We start from the raw sequence: 22,987 nt of genomic DNA, 5'->3' as shown, positions 1-22,987 counted from the left end.
CTTACTTTACTCTTCACGAGGACGCTGTATGGCAGGTGAAAGATAAGGTGTAGATGGCAGATAATTAAAGAATCGTCTTAGTGACCTATCCAACAGTAACGATAGCATGCCAGTAACTCAAGAGGCAGCATAAGCAAATTCAAGCAAAGGTTTGGATCACTTGGAGATAAGGATTCCCAGCTTATTACACCTTATAACACGCTAATTGGGTGGTTAGGTCAAGTTAGATAAAATCAGATTAGGTTTGTTGTTTAATCTTATGGTGAAATAAACTGGTGGGGGCCGATCTTCAGGCGACTAAGAATTATCCAAAAATAAAAGCTTTGATGGCTCGATAGCTAAGTTTTAGAGCAAATATACCCTGGCGTGATATCTGATGCTCTAAGCTGCTCTCAGCAAAGAAGAACTATTACGAATTCACAATTTTAATAAGACTTGAATCGTCGTAAAGTGTTACAAGTTGTGTGTGTGTGTGTGTGTGTGTGTGATGTATCTGTTGTAAAGTTTATGAGGCGTGAAGATGACAATACAAGGCAAAGAAAAAATGTCGACCTAGTATATTTCGGACCTTACGAGTTATAAGGACAAATTGCAGTGTACAAGCGAGGCTAGTTAAGGTAGTACATGTACTCTTATGGAGGGTCCTGGACTTGGATTTTCATAGGCGAGTACGTTAAATTATCACCGCTAGCGATAAATTGTCCTTACTTACGTTAAATATTCATCTAATGTTAAATATTCATCATAACTGGAGATGTAAGAACGCATCTAATTGGTCCACTTAGAAGCTAGTGCACAAAAAACAATGACGTCCACAATGTCAACAAAGTAATTCTGAGAGACAATTTCACGTTGACACTTTTTCTTAACACCAGTGAACACACACACACAAATGTAAGTCTGTATATTTTCAGCCACCGGCTGCAACTTGATTAATAAGCCGTTTAATATTATTATTATTATTATTATTATTATTATTATTATTATTATTATTATTATTATTATTATTATTATTATTATTATTACACACACGGACAATAATGGTAACGTGCAGTCGAACAATATTAGAGGCATTGAAATTTCCTGTTTTGTACCATAATGGATACACATGACCCTTCTCCTTGTTATCGCTGTAGAGACACCAACAAAGTCTCCACATCAGAGAGAAGGTAGATGTTGTGTGTTCATCTCCTACATCTAAAAAATTACTCACGTAAATAACAATGTGGGGTCCATACATACATTTCCATGAAGGTGTGGAAATAATAAATAATAATAATAATAAACGGTTTATTAATAGAGTTGCAGCCGGTGGCTGAAAATATACAAACTTACATTTGATTTAGACATAATGATATGCGTTGAATACATTTACAGGGCTGTACAGTACATAAATCAGGAAGAAGTGAGGCTAGGTGGTTGTGCAGTGTTGTTTAGGACTAGGACAGACGCTAATGACAAGTGTAAGTCGCGGTGTACCAATTCAACGGTACAAAGCTGGCCTCGGTAAAGCCTTAGTAGCCTTTGTTCACGTGAAGGAGTTTTATACTCGATCGAGGTTTACATCATGTGTATAAAACGAAGAAAAATCCTTGCCATTCTAACTTGGAACCTCAATCGTTGAACCCTGAATGAAGCTTAGTGGTCAAACATTGATATTTGAGGTCACAGGGTTTAAAAATAAATGAGTATCATCAATTTTTAACTTCAGATGCAACCCATTGAACGAATTTTTGGGTTCAGTTGTTTTTTTAAGTCCATAAGGTTCACGTTAATTTTTTGTCCAGAGGGTCCACATTGGGGTTTTTAGTCCATGAGGTTCAAAACAGTGTCGTACCAACTCTGAACCTTTGAACTTGCCTTTAATCTGTGACTTTATTTTACTCTTTGTGTACTAATACTTTTATTGAAGAGAAAAAATCAGCAAACACTCAAATCAACAAACACCCAAACTAGCTTACGTCTCACTTGAAGAAAATTATTTTTTAGCATCTTTTGTCTACGATTTTCCACAGACTCTTGTTGGCCAGCGAAGAGAAGGATATAAGGATAGAAGACTAGAATGCGGTAGAAAAAAACATTGAAAGTTATAAGAGTGAGCGTGAGAACTAAAAATTTTGTAGAAAAATGAAAATAGAGTTCAACAATTTGTGCGTATGGATCAGAGTTGTATGGAAAATTACAGTGAAAAAGTATATATATAATGCATTGTCGCGTGGAAGGTTACAGTGGAAATATATTTACGTGGGGAGCCAAGTCGTGTGGAAAGTTTGCGCACTTTAGTAGGTTAATAGACGCCATCATTGTTGAGGGTTATCTTGGCTCCATGGGTCGGCGAGCACCATCAGTTGCCTCCTGTGGTGCGGCTGAGACACCCGTGTCTGGACCTGTTGTCTTGAGGGGGAATCTTGACGACGGAGGGAGGTGATGGTCCTGTCCAGCTACCGCACCTGCAGATGTTACCCGGGATAAGTAGGAGGGACTGAGGTTAGCGAAACTAATTGTTAGGGTGTTGGCCGGTCAGGAGGGGGTTATGGGTCAGCCAATACGGGATTATACCTCAAAAATCTGGTACAGTACTTAGACAAGAGTTGCTGTAACTGGAGAGAGTGACGAGGTTATGTATCAATGTTTGTCAATGAATGTTGGGAGCCGCTCCTTGACGGGCTCATTGGCTTAAAATACTTTTATTTGTGCTAAGAGGATTCGAAGACGTTTATGTTGGCCTTGATTGTGTTCTGAATAATTAATTTTGGGTAAAAATTGGTCCGGACTCTCCCATATTCGTAGGTTAAAGCTCATTTAGATAAGGCGCGGTTACTGGTTAATGAGGTGACGGAAAACTGGGGTCACCGTTGAAGGAAATATTGAAAATGGGCTTCGTAAGCTTGGCGGCCCATTAGGGGGCAGTGCTGATATAACACACTGTGAACTATTATAGGCAGCCTGCCCGCCACTATGCTCTACCGCCTTCACTTTCTCCAGTACTCGTTCACAGCTGGCAAGCGTTGTGCCCACTCGTCTGCCGCACCTCTTGATGCTGGTCGTCTGCCGCACCTCTTGATGCTGGTCGTCTGCCGCACCTCTTGATACTGATCGTCTGGCGCACCTCCCGATGCTGGTCGTCTGGCGCACCTCCTGATGCTGGTCGTCTGCCGCACCTCTTGATGCTGGTCGTCTGGCGCACCTCCTGATGCTGGTCGTCTGCCGCACCTCTTGATGCTGGTCGTGTGAACTTGTTGACAATACAGTATATCTAAGTTAGAGTTGACAGTGTGTCTGTCCTGCTTAGTCACACTGCCACACTATCTTCCTATCACTTCTGTGTAAAGGTTCTTAGTGATGATGGGTTCTGCTGAAAGAGAATGGAACTTTTTATCAGTCCAGGTAAAAAATGGATTGACAGATATTAAGGTGATAAGCCAAGAGATGTTGCTGATGTTGAATTGTGGTGAGAGGCAAACGTGTTACGTCTGTTTGCATAATCAAGAAGAAACATCAAATGGATAAAACCAATATGGATGCGTTGTTATCGAGTGTGCGAGGGCGTGTAGTAGTGAGGAGTGCTGGAGCAGGAGACTATCTTACTGTCAACCATGGCCCAACTCCCCCTAAGATTTACTGTCAACAAACTACTCGACTCAGACGACCAGCATCAAGTGTGGAATTCCCCTTGATGAGGGTCTACTGTGTCGCTGATATTACTTGATGACAACACTTCCATCCTCCTCACATGTACTCTACTAACACTTCCCTCCTCCTCACATGTACTCTACTAACACTTCCCTCCTCCTCACATGTACTCTACTAACACTTCCCTCCTCCTCACATGTACTCTACTAACACTTCCCTCCTCCTCACATGTACTCTACTAACACTTCCATCCTCCTCACATGTACTCTACTAACACTTCCCTCCTCCTCACATGTACTCTACTAACACTTCCCTCCTCCTCACATGTACTCTACTAACACTTCCCTCCTCCTCACATGTACTCTACTAACACTTCCCATCCTCCTCACATGTACTCTACTAACACTTCCATCCTCCTCGCATGTACTCTACTAACACTTCCATCCTCCTCACATGTACTCTACTAACACTTCCATCCTCCTCACATGTACTCTACTAACACTTCCCTCCTCCTCACATGTACTCTACTAACACTTCCCTCCTCCTCACATGTACTCTACTAACACTTCCCTCCTCCTCACATGTACTCTACTAACACTTCCATCCTCCTCACATGTACTCTACTAACACTTCCATCCTCCTCGCATGTACTCTACTAACACTTCCATCCTCCTCACATGTACTCTACTAACACTTCCATCCTCCTCCTCACATGCTCCTCCTCACATGTACTCAACTACGTTATACTCAACACTGTCTGGTGATGCCTATAAATGACTATACAGTATACGTGAAGCCTAATGACTCGTATCCATTACATTGGTTCATTATCTGAGGATTTAACTGAGAGGCTAAATAATGTTCACCCAATGTAAATATATTGACGGTGTAAAGTTGAGTAGATCCTCCCTCATCGTTACCCGAGATGTACAACACTACATAAATCTTTAACACGGTTTTCACTACGCACCCAAAAGTCAGTATGAAATAGTTATCCCTGCAAGACCTCCTCTACAACTTTTTACTAATATTTATAGTCCCATGTACACTACACTATAAACATGTACATTCGATCATTAGTCTCACGCATGACGTAAACATCTGCCATGCACATCCTAAATACCTACAGTACAGCCACCATGATTATAAATACCATGATTGATACCATGCCTGACCTGTTGGTATAGCGACACACTAGCAAGGTCTCAGTTGGTTCGTTCCTGCGTCAACAAGCGTCGAGACTGGCTTAGTGCAGAACATCATCTCGACTTTAATATCAGGCAAACCATCCCGAGTATATCGCTATCTTGGCCCCGTCAACCCGACACGAGGAGGAGATTTGTGGAGATCGTCTATCAGCTTGTTGGTAATTGCCTCGGTTTCTCTGCTGGCGGAATAAAAACATGATCATTAAGGGGGGTGGTAGTGGTGGAATTGGCGTTGGAAGTGTTGTTGATATTGGTGGAAGTTTTGTTGATATTGGTGGAAGTTTTGTTGATATTGGTGGAAGTGTTGTTGATATTGGTGGAAGTTTTGTTGATATTGGTGGAAGTGTTGTTGATATTGGTGGAAGTTTTGTTGATATTGGTGGAAGTTTTGTTGATATTGGTGGAAGTGTTGTTGATATTGGTGGAAGTGTTGTTGACGGGAGTGGTGATCATGGAAGTAGTGGGGTGGTGGTAGTAGTGGTGGTGCCTGCCTGCCTATGGGGAGGAGCCTAAAATATAGATTCATTATTATCCCAACCCAACCCAAACCAAACCTAACCTGAATATACCCAACCCTAACCGAACCTAACCCAACCCATACTAACCCAATCCACCCCAAACCTAACCTAACCTGAATATAACCTACCCTAACCTAACCTAACAGAGTATTAGGACGTAAGAAACCTGAACTAGTGGGTTTTTGTCCACTTGATACAGGTGGCGGGGCGGGGTGGCGTGGCGGGGTATAGGAAATTGTGTGGTGGGGTACAGTGTCTGTGTGCTGGGTGGAATATGATCTGATCAATGTCAGTAAAGAATGTTGGAAGGGTCATAGGAAGCTGGAAGAGATGGAGAACCAAGATAGGAGGAGAAAGGAGAGAGAGGAGGAAGGAAGGGTGGAGAGGCGGATGTTGGGGTGCCAGTTGTGGTGTTCCTTATGAGTGGTGGTGTACGTCATGAGTGGTAACAGTGGTGGTGGTGCACGTCATGAGTGGTAATCGTTTTGGTGCACCATTGTTTTGTCATCTGGGTGGTAAGGACTGAGGGTGGGTGGTTTGTCCTCCTACAGGTCACACACTCTTCCTTAATGAGTTTGAATTCAGCCGATTTAACTAATTTTATTATATAATTTATCTGGCACTTTTTTCATTCCAATAAAAAAATTCATAACCATATAATAATATATATAATACTATATATATATATATATATATATATATATATATATATATATATATATATATATATATATATATATATATATATATATTTATATATATGGTGGTTGGAGTAGTGGTAGGAGTGGTAGTGGTTGGGGGGAGTAATTTGAATTTGAACTTTGCCGCGGAGAAGCAGCTAGTTTATTGCGCACCCCATACTCATTATGTGAACGGTAGCGCAAAAAAGATAATAGTAGAGGTCTCAAAGGTTGTGTATAACAAAACCCAGTGGTCAGGATATTATGGCATTGAATGTTGGACACTGTAAACGGGGATGTTCAATAAACTAGCCCCCTTGCGGGGCAAATCTGAAAACAACCTGAAATTGAATGTGGTAAGGTAGTGGTGGTGATAGGGATAGTTGGTGTGGGAGGGATGGTGGTAGTGATGATGAAGGTGGTAATAACTATTTATGGTGATAGTGGTTATACTTATGGTGATATTGGTTTTATTATGGTGATAATGGCTGTATTCTTGGTGAAAATGATTGTATCATGGTGGTAGTGGTTGTTTTTTGGATGATAATGATTGTATTACGGTGGTAGTGGTAGTTTTTATTGTGATAGCTGTTGTATTATGGTGATAGCGATTGTGTTTGATGTTAGTGGTTGTGTTCATGGAGGTCGTGACGGTGGAGGAAGGGGAAAACGGCGTCAACGACAATAGTATTAATGACGTAAGGTGATGAGAAGGGTGGAGGGAGGGGGTGGGAAGGGGGCGGTGTTTGGGTCGTACATCTCCTCCACCAGTAGCAGCAGGAGGGAGGGAGGGAGGGAGCGAGCCTGGTGTCTGTCTGCTGTGGTGGTGAGTCAGAGGCTGGCTGGAGGGGGAAGGGGTCAAGGGCGAGAGCTGCTGTCTGCCACCTCCAGCGTTCAGGCACACGACACCCTTCACACCCAGACTCTTTCACCGAGGACACACCAGCTAGTTAGGTTCTACCAACTGCCACCACGGAGAAGGGAATGGCACCATCTGGGAGGGGGGGTCGTCAATTTAGAGGGAAAGACGTCAACTGGGGCCCCGTCAGTGGGAAGGTCATCAATTGGGGCCACGTCATAAGGGCAGGACACCAACTCATATCCCGTAGAAGGACCTAAGAAGAAGAACCACTGATTACCTCATGGAGGAGGAAGAGGAACAGATGCCCACGGTGGTGATTCTGAGATTGCCAGAATAAGGACTCCACAAACTCCTAATACTGGACACAATAGCTAGATGTTCTCAAGCCTTCGGATTCATATAGATTTTTTACGTCGAGTGTCTCCCCCTTTGCTTGTGTTAAGAGATCATATCTACAGTAGTTAAGGTAGTCTTTGTGTAAATTTGAAGCCATTTTGGTGTTGCATGTTTTAGCTTAAATCAGCCGGGTAATTGCGTTCTTACCACTGCATCGAGGAGGAAAATTTCACATACGAATTTTTGAAAATCCTACGTTCTTCGTCTGCCCATAACACCACCACCTGTGTCTTAATTCCCACTTATGTACAAGCGTTTTATCTACACAGAGACTACTGCTATATACATGTATTTGTGTAGCTGTGTGTGTTGGTGGATGGTTGTACTTGTTTGTGTACGTAGAAGATGGCATCTGTCCTCACATCAGCTCAATTGCCCTCTTTGTTTACGCTCGCTTTCATACCCTAACATCCTTGGTGACTGGTCAAACCGCCCTCCCCCTACCCCCTCCCTCCTGTCCTAATGGGCCCTAACCCAACCTAATCTAACTTAACTCAACCCAAACATTACCTCATCTTACCCAAACTATCAAAACCTCATTTAATCTAATCTAAATCATCTTAATCTCCCAATTCTTAAAGTAGTTGATTAGAGAACGAATCCTTGCAAGCACTTATCAACCTATGTACAGTCTTGAAAATCTAATCACTTGTTTAGAAACCCATTTGCGGTTTCAGAAACTGGTACACAACCTTAGAAAGTATATCCATCATCGTACGAACCCAGTCACTTGTTTAGAAACCTGTTCGTGGTTACAGAAACTTGTACACAGTATGGCAAACTCAAATTTGCTTAGAAACCTCCGCATGGTTTCAGAATACTGCATCAATGTTCGAACCTCTTCACAGTCTAAGGATCACCTGTGCTTGCTTAGAAACCAACTGATGGTTTCAAAGAATTATATACAATAGTAGAAAACTTAAATCCCCAACCGCAATGTTAGAAACCCACCCACAGCCTTAAAAAAATCCTTCCATAGTCCAAGAAAACCAACCGCAGTCATAGAAACCCATCCACAGTCTTAGAAACCCAGCCGCAGTCTTAGAACCCTCGAGATGGGGGAGGCTGGTACATCATGCAAGCAAAGGTAATAAAAGTGGAATATTTTTCACGGTAATTTGACCTCTTATGTGGCGTCGTGCAGGGCCGCCGTAAACAACATAGCATTGGGGGGAGTCTTAGAGGATCGTACGGTGAAGTATTCTCGTAAATGGGGATACAAAGACGGGTCTAATTGGCTGACTTAAATGGGCAGGGTGTTAAGTTGGGTTAGGCTACGTTAGGTTAGATTGTGTTAGGTTAAGTTAGATTATGTTGTGTTAGGTTAAGTTAGTTTAGGTTATGGTTTGGTTAAGTTAGCATTAAGGTGTTTAGATAATCAGGTGATATAAACGGGGTTGTTAATTTTCATGAGATTCAATTAGACACCAGAATGAAGTTCAAAATGGCTTCCAAACTAAACTGAGACTTTACCCGCAAGAAACTACGTTCATTTAGCACAAGTTAGGTGGACAGATACACCCATGGAGGCCCTTGATTCTGAAACATTCGTAACTTATTTTTGTCACTTAACTCGAGAGAGGAGGAAAATACGTGTTGTTCTAGTCGAGTCCTAATGTGATTTAAACCCCATTTTGGCTTATATCTCTGTTTCAGCTTTAAGTAAACCTATTATTACGTCTGTTTGCTTGTTAGGTCTTGATTGGTTAATTTTAGTTTGATTTACTTTGATATAGTTTGGTTTGGTTTAATTAAGTTTGCTTGGTTCGTGTCGTCTGAGTTCATGAAATGGTTTAGCTTAGCGCCGTAGCCTCAATCCTGTTCGTGGTAGTTTTCCTACGTTGTACATCTTGCCAAGAACTGTGACACAGTCTTTACACGTCTCAGTCTTCTTACCCCTCAGTGGAGTCTACCTTTTCTCCTTCATTCCTTCTACCCTATTTTCATTCTCATATCCCTCCTTGAGGTCTTTTCCCTTTCGTCCACATTTGAGCCTATACTAACATGTTCCCTCCTCCTCCTTCTTATCCTTTCCTCCCTACCCACCCTTCCTTCCCTTCATTTATCTTTCCATCTTCCTCCTGCTACCCTCTTTTATGTCAACCTTTCTACTCCCACCTTTGAGCCTAACACCCCTCCTCCCAACACGTCTTCTGGACCATCAATCTCACAGCTGCTGTTGTTGATGGAGGTGGGTCTGGAGGTTGTTATAAGGCTTCACGTGTGCGTGTGCACGCGTTCGCGCGCGTTGAAAGGTGTGGGGTATGGCGGGGCTGGACCACACTGCCTGTCACCATGATGATTCATGCCCGCCCCAGCAAAAACCCCACCAGCGGGGCCTCAGAGGGACACCTCACTCTGTTGTCCCAGCACACGTCCTGTCGCACTCCCCTTGGGGTCCTGCGCTTTCCTTAGGGTCCTGCACCTACCCTTGGGTCCTACGCCTTCACTGGGGTCGTGTGTCTTCCCTGGAGTACCGCTTCTTTCATTAAGTTTTTGGGGCCTCTGCTGTTCCTCCAAGAGCCCCCTGGCGGCACGAGACGAGGGCCTCAATCACTGTGGGGTAGACGGGTCTCTAGTGCTTGTGGTCCATTAGGGGGTCATGGCCTAATTGTTGGGGCCACTTCTCTCTTCCATCATGGTGAATTATTGCAATATTTTTTTCTTCTTCTGGGTGTTGAGTGGTTCTTGGCTGCTGCTGGTCCTCCTCCTCCTTATGCCTCGTCCATATTCTCCGTCTTCTCTTCCTCTACATTTTGCTACTCCTCCATCTTAATCTTCCTCCGCCTCCTCCATCTTCTTATTCCTCTATATTTTCCCAAGTTTAATGTCACCCGGTAACTGTGGATACCCAAGGAAATGTTTAAATTTCTTTCTCTCTCTAAGGCTGAAAGATCCTGCATAAGATGTCTTCAGGTCTTTGGCAAGGAGATGACGACTTGGTGAAAGTACCTGACGAAGGATTTTTATCTGGTCTCACACCTCTTTTACTTCATCGTTCACTGTCCTGCATGGCAGTGAACAGTGACATCACCCACATGACTCTGACCTATACTGTATATACTGTTAATGAATATGATGTATTTCTTTGTGTATGAACCTCTGTCCTGTGTGGCAGTGAGAAGTGACACCACCCCCAGTGTCGAGACCTGACTGAACTACTCAGAACAGGCAAACTGTACTCCCAACTTTGTCAATAAATTTGTTAAACAAAAAAAAAGATCCCATTTTCTCTCTCTTAAGCTGCCACTGTGTGTTATTCTTGCACCATATAACCTCCGAAACCAACTTCAAAATATCTGAAGTTTCTGGCAAGGGGATGAAGGCGCCACGGAGAAAAAGATTCGATGGTAACTCTTGCCTTATCTCTCTCTCTGCAATTTATAAGAAAAGATAAAGCAGGAGACAAAATTAAAATGCCTACATATGTCCTTTTATTCACCAGGTACATCTTTATGGGTTAGCAGAAGTATAATGCGAATGTTGAAGTTGACTATGTAACGTGTTCTAGACTAGAGTACAGAGGGTCAAAAAGAAAAGTTAAACTGATATGATGTTCTCGGGGCAGTGTCGATGATGAGAATTATTGTGGCCTTCAGCTTTTTGCCTTGTAGTATGGGAGTTGATTTCATTTGTTCTCTCATCTACAGTTAATATGAAAATTTTAACTAGGTCGCGTTGAGGTTGTATAACACACACATACACAGTAACACCACCCCACCCCGTAAAAGAATAACTAGGGGTGAGGAAAAAACGGGGGGTAAAAAATGTGTTGGATTTTACAGATTGAGAGGAGTGGTGGTGAGGTCGGAGGGGTCGAGAGGGGGGAGGGGGGTCATGGAAGGTTTGGGGTGTGGGAAGGGGTCATGGTGGGGTAAAGTTGGGTCTCAAGAACTATTATTATTATTATTATTATTATTATAATATATATATATATATATATATATATATATATATATATATATATATATATATATATATATATATATATATATATATATATACACACACTAGTGTAGTTGTGTTATTTATGTTGTAAATAGTAATTGGGGCTTTGTTGGTTTGTTTGGTTGCTGTATGTTAAAATAGACAAGATCTCTCTCTCTCTCTCTCTCTCTCTCTCTCTCTCTCTCTCTCATACACACCAATATAAAACAGCAGAAACTCCTTGGTGCCTCACCCTAGGGTCGCCTGTGTAAACATCAAGTTACAGCTCACCATGAATGACCTGTTATCTGATTCACTGGTCAAACGAACCATTGTCAACCGGTTTCACCCTCGTGTGTATCACAACGTTGGCAAAATACACAAATCCGGAAACCTAATCTGTGCTCTAAGTACTGTGGTCTTTAAGCACATACCTGTATTCTAATACACTGAACAGCTGTTAGAAATTACTGAATAATTCCTCCTTATAATTATGATAAAAATTATATTGAATTAATATTTAGTTTATATAATTAGTTATTGTCTGTCCTTTTATACATTTAATAATATTTTCGGCCAATGATTTCACTCACACACACACACACACACACACACACACACACACACACACACACACACACACACACACACCTCTTGTTTACACCCGCCTCACGAAACACTATTGTCAGGTGGGTTCAACTCGACTCAGAGGACGTACAACCACCAGCTCTTGTGGTCGCTGGGTGCGTGTTCAATAGACTGTTAATTCGCCTCACTGACACGGCAACTATAGCTCTGTCTTGACCTCACCAGAAGCACCTTATATAGCACAACATTATGAATCAGTAAGCGAGTGTTTGCATGTCTTAACTTTAGCGCCAAGAACACCGCGTTTGAGGGATGTCTCGCTTGCACGTGTTTTGGCGGCTAAACATGTTTTTCCCTGTACATGTTATGGTAATAATGTGGCCGATTTAATGAATTTGCTTTTCATATATAATAAAAAAGAAGAAATATTTGAACAAGTGTTTGCATGTCCAATTAGGCAGAAACTGATACGGAGTGAAGGAGTGGCTGGGTGGGGTCTGTGTGACAGTCGTGTGGTTTTATTGCACTATATTATATTGCTAATTACACTATATTGTACTTCCGCCGCCAAATAGCCATCAAAAGCATAGTATTTCTGGTCGTACATTCCTCGTCCGTTTATTATTTCCTAAATTAACACCAGGGTAGCCTGACCATTATACCCAATTGTCGTGATATTGTAAGTGTTGGATCATCATCTGGCGCCTCAGACATGATCAACAGGAGGCCACGTGTTGACTCGTTTTATGTCTCTCCTGAAACTTAGTAACTGAAACATAACCTGAGTCCTCACCGACACAGGAGCCTCGACTAGCTTAATTAACCTGACACTGAGATCTGTGTATCTTAGTTATTATAATTTCGATAAGTTTCAGTATAACACAAACATCTACATCCACCACATAAAGTTAGAACTTCATAAGCATCTCCATGATTTTGTACATCTTTAAAATATTCAACCTGGTCCTCTTCTGTTCTGGTTTTAATAATTTTACTCTCCATCTCTGCTGTTCTCGGTCACTACCAGGTTCAACGTATAAACATATGTTGGAATGATTTTTTTTCAGTATCCCCCCCCCCCCCCCATCACTGTGTAGTACATGTTATTTACTGTGTGCTAGTTTCATCAGGTTCCACAGGTGTTGAGAGATGCTCCCAGTGGGATGGTTGTCAGTTTGAAGGCTCGAACCCTAACACTCGTAGCCCTGGAGGTCGAGGGTGAGTGCCGCCGCGTATGTCCCCTACTAGCTTGTTAGTGTATTGGTGCTGGTGGTGGGTAGTGTGTATGTGTGGTGGTGGTGGGTGGTGTGTATGATGTGTGGTGGTGGTGTGTATGATGTGTGGTGGTGGTGTGTATGATGTGGTGGGTAGTGTGTATGATGTGTGGTGGTGGTGGGTAGTGTGTATGATGTGTGGTGGTGGTGGGTAGTGTGTATGATGTGTGGTGGTGGTTAGTGTGTGTGTGTGTGTGTCCCCTGTGTTAACAACGTGAAAATGTACAAAAACGTTCATAGATATAATCACGTTTTTTACGTTCAGATGGGAGATTAAATTCTTTAGCCTCAAGAAATGCAACTCAGAAACATAATGTATTACTGAACAACAAACAAATATTACCGAACAAACAAACACTTAAGTATTATGAACACAACAAGTATTACTGAACAAATACAAATAATACTGAACAAACATACACAAATTAATACTAACCAAACACACAAGTAATACGAAACAAACACACACAAGTAGCACTGAACAAACACACCAGTACTATTGAACAAACACACATGTATTATTATAATTTTTATTGAACAAGCAACACATCCCTCAGTAACGAGTTTACCAGAACGGGGGACACTCCCTTTCACACCACATCCACCATCAGCCGCACACTGTTGCCAACTCACACTTCTACACCAAATAATTAACGATAATAATACCACTCAGTGATGTCGCTGGAGTCGAATACGTGACTTAGCAACATTTGGGTGATTTATTATTATTATTATTATTATTATTATTATTATTATTATTGGTGGTGGTGGTGTTTTTGTTATTGGTACTGTTAGTTATAATTTTCATTTCTTTAGTAGGGAATATTTCAGGAGTGCATGTACTGTTCAGGAATTAGTAAAGTCTTTTATATAAGGTTAGTGTGGTGGTGTGTATCTTAGTGTTTTACTCTTGGTTTTAGTGATGAGTGGTCAGACAGGTAGTGAGTGTGTTGTATGCTGTGTGTGTGTATTTTGTGTACCGAGAGTGTGGTGTACCGAGTGTGTGGTGTACCGAGTGTGTTTTGTGATGTATTGAGCGTGTAGTGTACCGTAGTGTGTTATATACTTCGTAGTGTGCTGAGCATTTATATCTTCTATAGTCACCTGAGTGTGTACAATACTACCGCTTATATGCTTATGTTCGTGTGATGGCTTGACTATGTGTAAATCTTGTATATAAATCAGTCTGTAAACAGTAAAAATATTAATAAGATAAAACTAGTAACAACAACAACCAGTAATAATAATATAATAATAATAATAATTTATGGTGTTATATATTTATATATTATAGAGTGAGGTTGTATTTTAATGACTAAGATGACCAATATTTTCCGTCACTCGAGAAAATATTTAGCTGCTGAAAAATCCTGAAGGAACTGGTTGTTTAGATTCGAAATGCCTATATTTATCTTAACATTTTAACGATATAAATTGATATCATCCCCTTTACCTCTGCATATATCACAACTAGAGGTATTTCTTCTCAAAATAGTGACATTTATAATTCTGAAATATCTTACAAATCATTTTCCCGCGTGAGTATATATTAAGCCGAGGGTCACTGGGTCAAAGACTAACCTTGGCAGGATTCAGAAAGGCATTATTTGCATACATAAGGGTGGTGATATATCTCCGCCGGTCCTCCGTGTGTGTACAACATTAACTATTTTGTTTTGCTCGACAATTGGCGATAAATTCATCATCTGAACACCTTTGTCTCCAAGCAGTTACTTTACATGATTCAGAAGTTCTTGATAAATAATTTTGTAAACGTAACATTCAAGCAATTGTTCTTTTTCGTGAATAGGTTTAGTGAAATACTGTATTTATACTGTACGTTAGCCGGCAACTTACACCATCCATCATCTTAATTGAGTGTTTAAAACGGAAAATTCTCTCAATTGGCGTAAGATTTTAAACAAAGTGTCTCTTAAGTTGATGCATAAAACTAGTAACAGCGGCGCCGTGAGCGTCAGGCCACAGTAAACATGTCAGCGTGTGTCCATAAAGTGTGGCGGGAGGCAGGGTGGCAGCCCCGCCAAAATAGGGAGGAAAAAAATATTTTTGTAATATAAATCCAATGGAACCTTGCATGTTCCAGCGTCCGTGAATATCTAAGTGTTTAGTTTCTATGATCCTTGGCTTCGTCTCGTGAATTATTATGGTGTGTTGCTGGACACACTTTATATATTTGAAAATGTAGATGCATAACTTAGTTAACTCTGTTTCAATATTATTTTCTCCACTTAAAACATAATTAAAACGTGATTCCCGATGCAGCGTTTAGTAGATATTTGAGCTCGACTCACTAGAGGACAGAGTTGCGCGTTTTAACAACTATCTCCAACAAAGGTGACTCCATTGACCACATAAGGTATTTCTTTACCCAAACTGGAGGTAGTCATGTAATGTACACGGTAACTTGTGCATATGTATACCTGCACGCGTTTGTGTGTGTATTATGTTGGACATTTGCCCACAGGTATACTGTTCATTTAATTTTTCTATCCTAACTTAGCACTTACTAAGTGATTGTATTTGTTACATTTATTTTCGATGTTGGTCTGTGTGTATTCTCACTCCCTCTCTAACGAGTAATATCCATCGTACGAACCTTCTTCTTTGTTATGAGGATTTTCCCCTGAAATCCGCCATTACTCCGCTGTGAGAACTAGACCCCTTTCCTATCTATTTTATCTAAAATTGCCATCGTATGGGAGCTGGGGTGGTGGTGGTGGCTGATAGGAACATCTTGTGTATTAGAGCGAGTATTTCTAATGTGGTGACCCCTTGGTGCTAAAGGTTGGTGTCTGGAAGGGCGAAACAGCTCAGATTGATATAAGATAATGAGTCCTACTAACATCTATAAGTGATGACCATTATTATCTGATGTTGTAAATCTGGATCTGAAATCTGATGTTGGGTTTTTCCTTACTGATAAGCAATAGTGTTTAGTGGTAGCCTTAACTTATAGCGCCGAGTGACAGTATTATCCAAAGGGTTAAGTCTGTGGTGGTAGGTGTTCCGGTCTACGTAAAAGTCATGGTAAATACCTCCTGTGCGACCTTTGCTCCCCACCACCCCCATCACCTGTATATCCTACCCCCCACACACACACACACCTCATCTCCTCCACAACCCCCATTGCTAGACATCCCCCCCTCAGCCACACCTCACCAAACATATATGGCAAGTGAAAATGATGAAACGATGGCTAATTTCTTCGTTTCGAATTTGACTTAAACAATATTCATATAAAATAAGTAATATTCATTGAATTCCTCACTATTTATGTTAGGTAAGGTTACGTAAGGTTATCCAGACGAGATCAGTTTATCCAGGTTTGATCAGTTCAATTTGATTCTTAATATTAATTGAATAGGTATGGAACACACCATATGGCTCTGCTACTTATAAACTTACCCAAATTTAAGTTAATATTACGTTAATATACCATGGGTAAGGGATATAGAGAGTATATGTTAAAGTGCGAGGTGTTTGAATTTTGCCGCGATATTTACAGAGCTGTAGATTGAGCTGATGGGAAGATACCGAGAGGTGGAGGGGTTGAGTTCAAAGGTCTGGAAGTGCAGGGACTGAAGGTGGGGAATGATGCTGAGGTTCAACTAATGGGATGGTGTGCGGGGTAGGGATGGTTGGATAAGGGTGGACGGGTATTGCTCCCATGTGTGTGTGTGTGTGTGTGTGTGTGGCAATAGGTCTGCTCAGTATTGTAAACTGTCTACGTAAACACAAGACTTACTTTCGTACTGTTGTCTTGAAATATATTGGATAGATTAACTAATAATTATGACTACTAAATACTAAGAGTCAGGGGATGAACATCTCTCAAGGCATGTATTAATGTAGAAGGAAAAAAAACCCTCCGTATATACGTGGTGCATATAATCAAACTAATGTATTAAATAATGCATAAATACGGTTTCGTGTTCCTCCGGCCTCCATGGTGGTGGTTTAGGGGCAGCAGCGGCCGATACAAGCCATAAAGATAACACAACACTAAAGGTATGTGTGGCTGCTACGTGCTGTTCACAGATTACGCCTTATACAAAGATAACCAGATAATAATACAAAAATTAACTAAGAATAAAAATTCAACATTTGACGAATTTGGCAAGTTTATATTGTTATGAATTATATTAATCCGTTTATTTATCATCTCATGGTTTTTAGTTATGATTAATTGATTGTGTGGGTAATATCCAGTTTCGTAATGAGAACCTGACTAGAACGTATCTAAAAGATAAACTTATTAACGTGATCTAAGTGTAATATTATATTCTTAAGAGTCTTCTCATGGAATAAGTATACTGATCACAATAAAATATCTTGGGCAGAAATTCCTAAAATGCCTTTTAACCTAAGTGATGTTTGTACAAGATAGTGTGTTGATGATAGAGGCAAGGCTCACCTCCAGCCCCACCGCCTCTCGTACTCTTCCATTAGGCACTAATCTACCATCTCTCCTTCTGTTTTATGGCTCACTTTTATGCATCAACCCATTCAAATTCATCGATAAATATCAAATTGTACACAGGTCTGCTTACAACTTTATGTATCTGTTGAAGAAAAACTTGCGTAGCTTGTCTTGCTCTGTCCACCTGTAATGCTCCACTGGGGATTAATTCATTACTTGCATTGCATGTCATCTATATTAAGAGTGAACTCGTATAAATTCATCGGTAATAAAGATCCAAGCATTATTCACAAAGCTACTTAAATCACCTGAAAGTATAATTTTAAAATAAATTGTACTTCCTTTCGAAATCACGACGCGCGCCATCATTGGAGGGTGACGTCACTAAGAAGGAATCTACCATAACTAACAGTTCCATTTGGTCTGTTATCATCCGGCACGGGCTGGGCGGCTCACACATTGATCTGCGGTATGAGATAAACTTCTTGTTTAATGGAACCAGAAGTAAGTTTCAGAGATTAACGTTCTATCTTGTGACAAAAACATGATTATCCACGATGGAGGTTGACGTCAGCCCGTGCGGTTAAGTGTGTCGTACTGTGAAGGCGAACGCGTCTGGCATTTGTCTTCACGTTTCTTTGGCTTGTAGAAGTGATAATAAATTACATTATTACATTTTGGATTACATTTTCTGCTACAAACATTATTGGATAAATATTGTTTACTTAACGAGTCTTAAACATTGTATTGTTCAGATAATTTTTTATAATACTTATCAACTTTCCCTCAAAATCCGTAAAACGACCCAAACTTACTTAACCTCCCGACCGTAGAATATTAGTTTGGTCAAGTCTGGTAAGGAAGGTTGAGTTAACATTGTTTTGTTTCGTCTGTTTTAAAAGAAGTGCTTGACACTGGAGCCTTACTGACCACAAATAACAGCGTCTTCGTCATTAATTCATAAGTATGGTAACAGTTAATTATTATTTAGCTTATTTTCATTATTTCTACAGTATTATAATTGCACCATTTTTTATATTATATTTGGAATTTTTTGCCAGTTATTCACTATTACTTTTATCATTTATTCTACGTGTTGTGTGGGTGGGTGGGGGGGAGGGAGACATTCATTATCTTTGTACCATCTCTCTTCTGTATTATTTTTGTAGTTAACAATCCTTAGTCTCTTTTGTGGTTGTAAGGTTTTTGGAAGTGTTGGGTGGGAGTTACTGATGAAAATAAGAGGGAAAATAATGGTAACTGCCCAGAGGAGCCACAGTCTTTCTTTCCCATTAATATAGTGGCTCAGTCTTAATGGCGCCCAATCTTAAAGAGCCCAATCCCTAATTGCTTCCAACCCATTAGTTCTGAAACCTACTGTAGATCCTAATGGTTTTCAATCCTTAATGGTACTGAACACCAGCGGCTTGAGGTGTTGTCCCGGTCAATTACTTCTGACATAGTACACTACTAAGTTACTTTTAACCCTTATACTGTTCCTTGTGTAAGTAACTTTAAACTTGCATTACGCTATTGCTTCTACTTCTACTTATAGCACCCCCCCTCCAAAGTAAAGTGCATTTGTCTACGGTAGTTACGAAGGAAACACACACACACTCACTCACACACACTTAAGATATTGCTCTGGCTTACACCGTTAAGATTATCAGAGGGAGGATTGTCAGGGCGTGTCAGCAAGAGAATGGTGTCAGTAGGGATCAGGATATTGATTTTGATGTCTTGCTGTCGTCAGGAAAATGTTATCATTAGGTTGATGGTGATAATAGTAAGTGTAAGGAGAATGGTAGCGATTGGATAGTGATGTCAGCGAGTGCCAAAGGAATGGTGGTGTCAACAGCTGTCATCAGGTTAATGGTGTCAGTGAGTGTCAAAAAATGGTGGTGTCAGTAGCATGATGGTGTCAGCAAGTATCAGGAAAATAATATCAACGTTGATGGTCGGGAGAATAATGGTAATAAGTCAGCATGGTGTCAAGGAAATGGTTTGTGGCATCTGGTAGCAGCATGTTGTCAGGAACTGTTGGGTGAATGACACTTCCTGACACTCGTGGTTCGCCAACACCCCCACCTAACTACACTGCTATCAGATTACCTCGTGATAACCTCGTTCACCTCACCCCTGCCGACGACGTGGCTGCTGGGTGGCGCTGAAAAACGTGGAATCATCGGTGTGTTTGTCGTTCGTCCCCAAAAATTAGTGACTTGACTCTAATGTCGGACAACAATCCCCTTTTAGAATCCGCCAGAGCAGGGTTTCAGTTATTGTTCTAGTATATTTATAATAACGGTACAGATAAATAAAAGAGTACAGGTGTACATATACAGGTACATATAAAGTACTGTACAGGTCCATTTACATGCATAGGTAAAGTATGAATTTACAAATACAGGAACGTACTGTACAGATACAGATATACTGATGCAGGTACAAATACAAACTGGTGCAGGTACATCTACAAATACAGGTACAGTCGTGAACTGAAGTCCTGTCGCCCCTTCTGCTGCTCCACGATCCCTGAGATTCAGACTCATGAATCCGAAGCATTTATGGGCAGAATAATGCACCAGTGTCTACTGCTTCGGGTTCATGAGTCTGAATCTCTTGGTTCGCGGAACAGCAGAAGGGGCGACAGGACTTCTGTCCACGACTGTACATGCGCAAATATAGGTATAGATAAAAGTACAGATACTGATCCAGGTACAAATGCATATGCAGGTACAGATACAAGTACAGGTGCAGTGAATTTACACGTAGGCATATTTGGAATGAATGAAAGGAGGAGAGACGGTGAAATGATAATAAAGTTAATTAATTGCTGATGATCCTGAGAGAGAGAGAGAGAGAGAGAGAGAGAGAGATTGGTGGAGAAGATAAGACGTGAAACAGCGAGACTGGCCTTCCTCCTGCCTGTATCATGTGAAGGTTGGATGACTCCTGCATCACATGATCTGGTGCTGGCAGAGCTCACCTCCCCTCACCTCCTCCACCACCACTCATCACCACCTCATTCAACACCACCTCTCATCATCACCACCTCTCACCACCACCTCATCCATCACAATACTGCATCCTCCCACACGCCACCAACACCACACCACTACCTCCCACCAACACCACACCACTACCTCCCACCAACACCACACCACTACCTCCCACCAACACCACACCACTACCTCCCACCAACACCACACCACTACCTCCCACCAACACCACACCACTACCTCCCACCAACACCACACCACTACACCAACACCACACCACTACCTCCACCAACACCACACCACACACCACACCACACCACTACCCCACCAACACCACACCACTACCCCACCAACACCACACCACTACTTCCCACCAACACCACACCACTACCTCCCACCAACACCACACCACTACCTCCCACCAACACCACACCACTACCTCCCACCAACACCACACCACTACCTCCACCAACACCACACCACCACCTCCCACCAACACCACACACTTCCCACCAACACCCACACCACTACCTCCCACCAACACCACACCACTACCTCCCACCAACACCACACCACTACCTCCCACCACAACACCACACCACACCAACACCACACCACCACACACCACACCACTACCTCCCACCAACCACACCACACCACCACACACACCACCTACTCCCCACCAACACCACCACACCACCACCTCCCACCAACACCACACCACAACCTCCCACCAACACCACACCACCTCCCCACCACACACCACACCACTACCTCCCACCAACACCACACTACCCACACCACCACTCACCACACCACACCACCACCTACCTCCTCCTGACCACTACACACCACACCACACCTCCCACCCACACCACACCACTACCTCCCACCCACCCACACCACTACCTCCACCACACCACACCCACCCACACCACTACCTCCACCCACACACACACACCACTCCCACCCACACCACACCACACCTCCCACCCACACACCACACCACTACCTCCCACCCACACCACACCACCACCTCCCACCCACACACACCACACACCACCACACCACCCCCACCACACCACCCCCCACCAACACACACCACCACCACCACCCACCACACCACCACACCACCTCCACCCACACCACACATGACCACACCACCAACCACACACCACTACCACCCACACCACACCACACCCACCCACCTCCACCCACACCACACCACACCACCACACCACACCACACACACCACACCACACCACCAACACGACCAACACCACACCACTACCTCCCACCAACACCACACCACTACCTCCCACCAACACCACACCACCCTCCACCACCACACCACTACCTCCCACCCACACCACACCACTACCTCCCACCCACACCACACCACTACCTCCCACCCACACCACATCATTATTTCCCACACCACCAATACCACATCATTATTTCCCACACGCCACCAACACCACTTCACCACTACTACCATCGCACCATCTTTTTTAAAACCATGCCATACAATACTATCACCACCACCATCACGACTTCTACCACCTATAACACTACCACCACCTATAACACTACCACCACCTATAACACTACCACCAACACCATTACACCACCACCAACACCATTACACCAACACCATTACACCACCACCAACACCATTACACCACCACCACAGTTTCCTTCTGAGCGCGTCTATCCAAAACATTAGGTATAATTACGTCACATTTCGATTTTATAAGTTTTTCAATGAGGCGTCAGTCAGCTCTATGTATGGTAACCTTGAAATGTTTCACACACTAGCTGAGAACTTTTTTATTATTATAGTACTATGTCCTTATCCTCTCTCTCTCTCTCTCTCTCTCTCTCTCTCTCTCTGAGACACACAAACCTCGCCCTCTACTCATAACTTATTCAAAAGTCATGTTTGTCTTTGTGATGTGTGAGTGTTTGCGTCATGTACATATATGTCTTTGCGTATGTGTGTCTGTATAGGGCGAGGACTTGTGGGTCACCCGTGAGAATGTTGGCGCCGGGGACGTGTGTGTTTTATGTGTGCGTGTTTGTGATTTATGTTCATTTGCTCACATAATAGGCTGTGAGAGTCGGTGTGCGGACGTTTGGGCGGCCGGACGTTTACCCACATTACAATCCTGGAAAGAGTTAGGAGGAAACATTAGTAGAGGAGGTGGGGAAGTGTGTGTGTGGCGACATCATAATAGTGACTAAATACCAAATTAAAAAAAATATATATCATAGTTAAAAAAAACAAAATAATATCAAATTGAAAATAGAAAATATTATTTAAAAGGACACTTTATCTAATTTAAGAGATGGTGAAAGTAAACACGGAATGGGATTAATCAATTTTAAATAGTGTTTTGTTTAATTTTATATGCATTTATTTTATTACTTTACGTAAGGAGAACACAAATGTAAAGAG

The 22,987-nt window shown here is 42.1% G+C and overlaps 1 protein-coding gene and 1 long non-coding RNA gene across 5 annotated transcripts in view; one reads left to right on the top strand and one right to left on the bottom strand.

The window, feature by feature from the left end:
* LOC121868791 (collagen alpha-3(IX) chain-like) overlaps nt 1-22,987 on the top strand; it is a 194,475-nt gene that overhangs the window by 57,344 nt on the left and 114,144 nt on the right. The gene's annotated exons all lie outside the window — the stretch shown is intronic.
* LOC121868793 lies at nt 1,315-22,700 on the bottom strand. Its single transcript, XR_006089450.1, has 3 exons — nt 22,633-22,700; nt 4,809-5,017; nt 1,315-3,352 (listed from the first exon to the last, which is right to left on the bottom strand). It is a non-coding gene; the product is annotated as an uncharacterized LOC121868793 (long non-coding RNA).

Source organism: Homarus americanus, unplaced genomic scaffold (assembly GCF_018991925.1).
Source record: "Homarus americanus isolate GMGI-L3 unplaced genomic scaffold, GMGI_Hamer_2.0 scaffold30535, whole genome shotgun sequence".
Lineage (NCBI taxonomy): Eukaryota > Metazoa > Arthropoda > Malacostraca > Decapoda > Nephropidae > Homarus > Homarus americanus.
The sequence above is the reverse complement of the archived record's forward strand: the minus strand, read 5'-3'. Positions and strand labels throughout refer to the sequence as shown.